Genomic DNA, 9478 nt, shown 5'->3' on the forward strand with positions numbered 1-9478 from the left:
ACAAGTTGCTTGATGATTGGCCCAACAATAATGTTGACTTTGTTCTAGTTGATGTGTTGAACCCACCGTTTTGAATTTCATAAGATATCAACAAGCTGTGTATGAATTTTGATAAGGTTGGTCTAATATTGTTCCATGGAACCTTTGGTAGCAATCGGGCATATACGGTTTAGGAGTATGTAAAACAAATATTTTTTCAAAAAATAAAATGGTGGAAGTGGAACATATCTAGGCACAAATGGATAGATTTGACTAAACCCACAGAATCTATGAAAAAAGTTTTGCCATTCGGTACAAAAACATGTTTGAGTAGTATGTGAGATTTCCCAAGTTTAGGAACTGTAGCTGTTACGGTTTCTGGTGAAGATACCTGTAGCGGAGAAGAAAGAATAATCCTAACAAATACAATAGGGTTCCAGCATTGCAGCTTGGACCCCTAAAAAAAGATCTCTCCTTGTCCTGTAACCCTCTAATGAAGTTACAGCTAGTTCCTGGATGCAGAGGCTGTGCTTTTCCCCCTGTTCCAACCCCCAAATACTATTGACTTCACTGGTGGGACAGCTCACTTCATTTCTTCATCCTCCCACTGTATGTATCTGTCTGGCAGGGCTTTCTGGGTGCTGGCTGTGTGGGTGGAGAAACTACTTTTACAGTTTACATCAGCTAGCCTGCTGCTTCTATAACTAGGGAGCTTGTAGGTTCAGACGCAAGGCAGTATTTCCATTTGAAATCCCAACTCAAAATCCTATACATTGAATGGTTAGTTTGCACCAGCGTTATTGCACATGGTCCTTAATATGTGAATTAATTAGTCCGACATGTCCACTTATAATTCCAAAAGTGTAAGTTACAGTAATTTGCACTTGCTCCTATGGCCACCTATTTTGTTTTAGCGTTATTGCTTGTTTTCCAAACATATCAAGATAGTTTTAATGCATGCAGCATGCAATAAAACTCACCAAATGTGTCAGGCGTGAGACCCAGATTTTACCAGTGAATTTTAATTGTCTCCGCCAGGCCGAAAGGCATGGCGAGAGAGTATGTTTTGCACCCTGTCCGTCCGTGTGTGTATGTGTGTGTGTGTGTGTGTGTGTGTGTGTGTGTGTGTGTGTGTGTGTGTGTGTGTGTGTGTGTGTGTGTGTGTGTGTGTGTGTGTGTGTCCGTCCGTCTGTGAACAGGTAATCTCCGGCACGGTTGGCTTGATCGCAGCGAAACTGTGCACACACACTCCCTGGATGCCAATTCAGAACCTTTGCCCCAAATGTATCACATGGGCCTGTTATAGCGCCACCAGGAGGCCACTTTTTGCAAAACAATTTTTTTGACAGCACTCCTACAGATTTTGCCGAAATGTCACACGAATCGGTACACAGTATCTCTATAGTCATTACACGAAATGGGCCTTTCAGATTTTTCATATTCCATCCTGATTGGTTAAAAATGGCTTCCAAAGTTTGCAGGAGTGCTCCGTTTTGAACAAAATGCCTCAAATCATGAACACAGCTTGCAATTTTGTGAAATTTTGCATGCACATTCCCACTATGCCGAGGAAGAAATGCCACTTGAATATTTTCAAATCAGCCTCATGGTGACGCTATAACATGCCGATTACTGTTTTTACCTATAACTGCACCGATCTGTGTAGAACTTTGTATGTGCACTCCCTAGAGGTCTGGGGAAAACGTTTGCCCTGCATTTTTTACATCTGCCTTTTATAGCGCCACCAGGAGGCCAACTTATATAAAACATTTTTTTTTATATTACTCCTTCACATTTTATCCAAATTTCACGCAAATCGGTAGACATGATCTCTATAGTCATGTGATCAAGACGGATCTGTTCGATTTTTAATATTCTATCCTGATTGGCAAAGATTGACATCTAAAGTTTGCAGGAGTGGCCCGTTTTGAATCATGAATGCAACGTCCGATTGGGGTGAAACTTTGCACGCACATTTGCACTACGTTGACGAACAAATGCCACCCTTTCAACATTGCCCTATTATAGCGCCACCAGGAGGCCAACTTATTTTTTTATAATACTCCTTCAGATTTTATCCAAACATCACGCAAATCGGTACACATGATCTCTATAGTCAACTGATCAAGACGGATCCGTCCGATCCGCCTGATTTTTCACATTTCAGCCTGATTGGCGAATTCCCAACATTGCTGCCCCACACTATGCTACCTGACCTGGCGGAGACCTGTGCTCCGAGGAGCACTTTTTCTAGTTTTCCATTGTTCCTCTCTGTATGTCTGATCGTTGATGGTTCGCCAAGAAGAGACATGATTGTCTACTTGCTCATAACTGTTTTGCATGCATCGTTTGCTTTAATTTGTGTTCCCCTCAATTGGCTGCATTTCACTGTCATCGTTGGAAATGAAAATGTAGAAAAAGGGAAGGCATTAAGCAAAATGAAAGCCAAATAATTGTACTGTTGTGCGCTGAAGGCGTTACATCTGTAATGGAGACATCTGATCTGTAATGGAGATATGTGCAGTTCATTACAATACAAATTTGCTTGACCTACATTGGCAAATGTCGCAACATCCAAAAGGAAATCTAGTACCCATTAGGCATGGATAATGGCTTGTCTCAGTGCTTCTTTATCAGACAAATAAAGACTCAGACAAAGTCATAATGTTGATGTGTGCGTGCATGCATGCACACGCGCATGTGTGTGTGTGTGTGTGTGTGTGTGTGTGTGTGTGTGTGTGTGTGTGTGTGTGTGTGTGTGTGTGTGTGGCACATGTGCTTACATACATGCATATGTATTGTATGTAGAAGTGTGCTTGTGTATATATCTATGCCTGTGTACATGTGTACAGTACTGTATGTGTATTTTTCAGACACATACAGTAGGTTCATATATCGCAGTGTAGAAAGGCCTGGATGACAGTATTAGTGTGAGATGGGGGGCATTAGAGTCAGATGGAAATCTTCTGTGGTAAAGCAGACTTAATCAGAGGGTGACCGTCTCACACTCCTTTGGCAATTGCAAAAATTTAGGGGGCTCAGCTGCACCTTGCTCATGGATGGAAACCTATATGCCAACAAAAGGATCAGCTTTAACAGAGCTACTGTGACCCAGATGGGTCTTTGTACTCCCTGCACCATTCCAGAATGGACTAAGAAATATTGAAGAAATGCCAGCTATTTACTATGGGAGAGGCAAGAGGCCAAGCCATTTTCTTTTGCAAATGGGAAGGCTTTTTATTTCATGCAGAAACAAAGTGTGGCTGGCGGCTCAGTTCTACTAAGTATGATTGCTTGTTGTGTGTGTGCATGCATGCATTTGTGCGGGTGTGTGTGTGCGTGGGGTTTATTCTAATTATATAATGACTAAATGTTTCTCTATGTAATATGCAAAACATTTGTGTGCGCAGCGCATGCACTTGTGCATGGATGTTATTACTGTGGTATATATGCTAATTAGCAGGGTATCATTGTTCTGAAAATATTTGCTCTGTTTGTGAGTGTGTGCGTGCATATGTGTGTGTGTGTGTATGACGCAATCCTGCCTCAACTTGGCTAGCATAGAAGATCAAAAGCGAGTCACCTTAAATAACAGTGAGTACCCCGACCCCCCTCCTTGTCCCAGTGTTGCTGCACTGGTGCAGACTTATTATGAAAATGAATGTCAAAGCCAAACATCAATTAGCGACCCACCCCCACCTTGGAGTAATAGCCTGGAACCAATTCAACCAGCTTACTTTCCTTGACACCTCGTATTTTTCATTTGAAGAAGTAGACTCTTACACACAGCTTACCATAATAAAGCCAGTGGCATAAATGGGTATATATACAAAAACCTTAACCACTTTCAATCAACCTGGCATCCCTATTTTGGGCATGTCATTATATGTCATTATATGTCATTATATCTTAAAAAAATGTTTTCAAATGTTTAGAACATGTGAAGAAAAAAAAAGAAAAGAAAAATAATCTAAAACGATTTTCAAAAATAGTGAAGCTAGCAGATCACAGGCTCACAACCTATTTGATGCCCACTTTCCAAGTCAAAATGAAAAAAGGTTGTGATTTTGTAGTTTATTTCTGGTTCAGCTAGGTTAAAAAATACAGCAGATTAAAAACATGGCAGGCTAGTAAGCAGCCAGCTGCAGCTAATCAAATTCATAATGGTTGTGTTAGATTTAGGTGCGCCCAGTGCCATGGGTATACCAATTTGCAATTTTGCAAGCATATAGATGGCAGTCAACCTAAATCTAACACACCCATTATTAATTTGATTAGCTACATCTGCATTGCTTACATCACAATGTACTACAGATATACCGGTATACACATAGATGCATTGACCGCTGCTGTTAATGGGGGCGATGTGTCAATGCAGCCACCATATGGGTAGGGGAAGCCATGCCTCCTAATGCATGTATGCCCCATCTATGTCTATTGAAGCAGGAGGTCTCTCTATAATTAACATGATCATTAGTTTGCTGAATTCTCAACTTATGTTCAAGCGGTTTGGTTTGTTACAAATGCCAGACATGTAGTTATGTTAATGATACAGGATACTTGGTTAAATTTGAAATGTATCTCGATTTTACTCTGAGGTACTCTCAGGTAACAGGGGTAGGGGTTTCATCCCCCTTTAAGAATCACAGGTGAGAATATAATATTTTTTTTATAGTTAAAGCCACACTACAAATACAAGACTACAAAGACTAGACTCAATCTCTCTCTGGTTCCCTAACACTTTGCTCCTCATTGTCTGTTCCAAGATCATAATCCAGTCACTGAATCTAAATGGCTGCTATTTGGTGTACAAGCGAATGCACATTTCAAGGCGTAACAGCATTGTTCCTTTATTAAGCAAGGGCATAATGCCATACTGTAGTGTATGCTCCATCTTACGTTTAAATCAACAGACATCTCTGTGTTTCATATGTTCAAACTATATGTAGTGATATATATATATAATGATCATTTTATCATAATCATTTCATAGTTGTCATTGACAAGGTCAGTAGAGGTCACCGTTTTGGAAGTATTGTCTACTTTTGTCTACAGACTGGAGCATAGACGCCGAATTATGTGCGCACTCCCGGGAGCTAACCCCGAATTACCTTTTTGTCTATTTTAATTATGGAGGAAGCATCTCTCTCCCTCGCTCCCTCTCTCTGTCTCTCTTGTTGACTGTGCCTTCACTCCCTCCTCGAGTTGGTGCTGCTATCGCAGACACAAACACCACTTCACACCTACCAAAGCTTTACAAAAGCAGCTGCGTGTCAACAGCGTATGCATATGAATGGCCCATTGTGTGACCAGACCTGCTAAGTAGTATAGGTGTAGACACTGTGGATTGTTAAAAACCAATGGGCGAGTTACTTTAACGTCACTGGGTGGGCTATCAAATGAATGTTATGTAAATCTGGCCCGTGCGACGACGCTTGAGGTGGGGGCTTGTCATTTCTCCCAGGGATTCGAGCGAGGAAGCACTCGCAGGATCGGTGCCTCTGGACTGGAGGAAGCATTCCATACCATAGTTTAAAAGTATCAACTGTTTAAGGATGCAGTTTTACAGCTTGGGTACTAGCGTAAACTGCTAGCGTTTATATTTAGAAGCCTAGGTAATTTCCACAGCTTGGTTGTGACTCGAGTCAAACACTTAGGCACTGGCAATATTCTGCTCCAGAGGAGAGTGATTTTCTGTATCAATAGATGGACTCTTATATGCAATGCATGCTCTGGATCAACAATTTATGTATTCATGAATACGTGTTATATGTAAACATACTGTAAATAAAAGTTAGATTGTAAATTAGAGTGTGTGTGTGTGTGTGTGTGTGTGTGTGTGTGTGTGTGTGTGTGTGTGTGTGTGTGTGTGTGTGTGTGTGTGTGTGTGTGTGTGTGTGTGTGTGTGTGTGTGTGTGTGTGTGTGTGAGTGAGAGAGACCATTGTTGCTATAGTTTCATAATTATGAGTCTCACCCTTATTGAACATAATGATACAGTACTACAGTTGATGTCAAATTCGCCAACTTCCCCAGCTTGTCCTTGTTAGCTGCATTGTGGCTGGGCACTTTATCCGATCTGTTTAATTCTCTGCTGTTGAGACAGTTCTGCTCATTCCGTTGGGTCTACTACTGTATCTGTGCTGTCAGAACACACTAATCTGTTTCCTCCTTCTCCCCCTTGCAGGGCTCACCGAGATGTGAGAGGAAGGAATGTTTGTTTTCGTAAACTGATCAACAAGGAGCCATAGCCCAGTCCGAGCACGTCCCCTCCTTGAGTCCCTATTGGCTGCCAGATAACGGGAGTCGTGACTTTCTAGCCCTGGCCAAATAATACAGGACAGTGATCAACGTGCTGGCACAACAGTGTTCTGCAGGGGAAGTATGCCATCTGGTCAAATGTTAAAGCAAAATGGGGAGTGGGGTGCGACGTGTGTCCATGTAAGTTCACATAGACTGATGAATTTACAGTTGAAATTGAGATAAAATATTGACATTGTCATAAGAAATCAGATTGAAGATTCCCTAAGGGAAATCTGGTATGGCAATGGAGAGGCAAGATTAAATGTAGTTCAAAGTTTATTTACTGTAGGGGGATAAAGATGTCAACCGTGGTCTGAGTGTTGGTTAATATATGCTATTGCACTGTGCATAGCCTTTAATCACATAAAATTCAATAATTTCCCTCAGGCTATGGAATTTACCTGTTAAGTATTGCAACTATTGGTGAATTGTGTCTGGAAAGACCAAACGCAACCGGTCTGCCTGTGAAGAAAACTTTCTGTTGGACTGTTGGACTATGCGGAGAAAGGAACATCATGTGCCACATAGCACTGACCACATTCATGATGTGGCATCAGAAAAAAACAATTATCTGAAAATAATGAAGACACCATCACTGATCTGTATTCATAGATTATGTTCATTGTACATTGAAGTCAACGTGATCACCTGGTGCCATGCAAGCTATTTTTCCACGATAACGTGCAGCGATACACTGTAGTATGGCATAGGTACGGCTTTAAAGGATCCTTTATTAAGAGAGAATAATTTGCATCAAATTTTGTTTGTATATAAATATACATGTACATGTTTAATATATATTTCAAGCATTTTCTACAGAGACTTTAACATTTAAAGAGATGATATTTTTGATATTGGGCTGGATGACTGAGGGGTATTTTGAAGATCGCTGATATTCTCTTGAGGTATACTGTACGTATGTTTCTCTGCAGTGCATAACAGGATAATGAACAGAACACTATATAGAAGACAAACTAATGCATCATTATTGATGTTATAATTTTATGAAAGGGCCTGTATGATGAGAGAGAAGGTTTAGTGTGGAGAAGGAGAGAAATTGCATAAACCAAATACCCAGTTGTGCTTTATCTGAGAGGAGGCATGAATGCACGACTGACTCTTCCACTTTGTCCCTTCATCACTGTGTTTTTCTATGCATTTGCTGTGGAAAGGCTGCCTGTTGTTGCCTCAGATACACAAAGCGCTTTGCTCTCCATTCCATAATGAATTGAGAAGCTTTCCCCAATCTGTTGTACGACTGTGTAACAGATAAGAGATTTTGTGAAAATGTATTATTTTGGGTGAGCAACACTGTCAGATGAAGTATATATTAGCTATTATCCGTTTCCTTGTTTTGTTACACAGTGTCAATTGCTAATCAGACATAATGTATGTACATTCACTGAATAATTTAACTTTTACATTGGCCAGGTCAATTAAAACTTACAAGGTGCCAAATATAAACCTATATTTTACAGATGAGCAAATATCCAATAGCACAGCTGCCATCTCGGATCCAAATAGGAAAGCTAATTATGGGGCATGGGACAAATGTCTGAAATGTGCAACAACAGTTGGTCGGTCCACATAATCTTACTCCAACACTCCAGCAGGGGGCATCACACTACTTCACCTCTTTGTCCTCACTGGACACAAAGACATCTGTGGCCACCATTGAACAGATTCAGTATCCACTCAAGAGAGGGGTGGAATGTCTCAAACAGCTGTCAATGGTGTTTTGTTATGTGTTCACAAACTGATGGGAAATAACTGGTAAGAAGTAAACACTTTGCACTTAATCCGGGTGTATCTCTTTCTACTTTCTGAAATGTTCTTTCCCCACAGATGGTGTCAGATTGTGTCGGTTTGACTTGACTAAATGTCTATTTTGAAACTTTAATTTTATTTTTTATTACAATGAATCAGTCTATGCGGTTGCTTAGGGCCATAACCACCACTATGGGGGCCAGAGAGCCCGTCATAGTCACAGAAATGGTTCAGACTAATTGAGAAACCTGTGAACGTTGGCACCTCAGAAGATCACACTTCTTGAGAAACTTTCTTTCTTTCTTCCTGTGATGTCTGCTCCTATTCAGTCATTTCTGGTGATGGCAGATCAGCTTCATTAATTTCCAATGAAGAACACACCGTCCTGGCACTAGACAGAGAGAACTAGCCCAAGCAGGGTTGAGGAGATGACTTATAGGGAAGTAAATTGGGCATCACACTCTGTGATGATGATTGTGATCGAGGTTTCTATGGTTTCTGCAGGAGCAGGAAGAAAGGCCAAACTCGCAGGCAATCAAAAAGTGTGATCCAATGTTGTATACCTGTCACTGTGACAGTGACAGGTACTTCAAATGACAGGTGAGAATTATAAGCCTGGTCAAATTATTCAAACTTGCAGTTTTTGACAGTCACGGTAGGTACACTTTTGGAGCTGATATAACAGCTGATATACACTTAAAAGTATTGACAACGTAATGGAGTAAACGTAGTGGAGTTAATACTATAATATTTGTCTTAGAAATGCAGAGGAGTAAAAGAAAAAAAGTAAAGTGGGGTTTATGGTATATTTACAGCACATTTATGGACAATTAATCAAATAATCCCTTACTCATAATTAGTCTACAATTAGGCCACAAACAATCTTGCTTAGGGCCACCAAAGTCCTAGGGCCGGTCCTGTTTGTGAATGGAGGGGGTGGGGGGGGGGTCAAATTCACAGATGAATGAAAGATCATTACAAGCAAGTCTTTCACCAAGAAAGTACTCAATCATGATTAGTAGACACAACATTTAATTGAAGATAGAGATGATACCAGAGCAACAGTGCAAAAGATCATGGCTTAACATCAAGAGTTGTCTCTGATGAATAAGGTGTAATTTGGGATAGCCAAACACACCAACATATAAGTGTAATACAATAGGGAATAGGGATGGAACTAAATTAGCATGTAAAAAGAGACTCATGTGTGAGAGAGGCTAGACTATTATGCATTTATCTATTTTAATTGTGTTTTCATTCATCAAAATCTATTTAAGGAAGAGTGGGTAAAAAAATAAAATGTTTTGAAGTAAAGTAAACATGATTAGAACATGCTTAAACATTTGACAATTAAGGTCTAATATTTCTACAATTGCTACAAAAACCTGTTAGTGTTATCCAAACATTTTGGGGCATAAAAACAAGAAGTTG

This window comes from Gymnoscopelus microlampas (assembly GCF_963454915.1).
Source record: "Gymnoscopelus microlampas genome assembly, chromosome: 4".
NCBI classification, from domain to species: domain Eukaryota; kingdom Metazoa; phylum Chordata; class Actinopteri; order Myctophiformes; family Myctophidae; genus Gymnoscopelus; species Gymnoscopelus microlampas.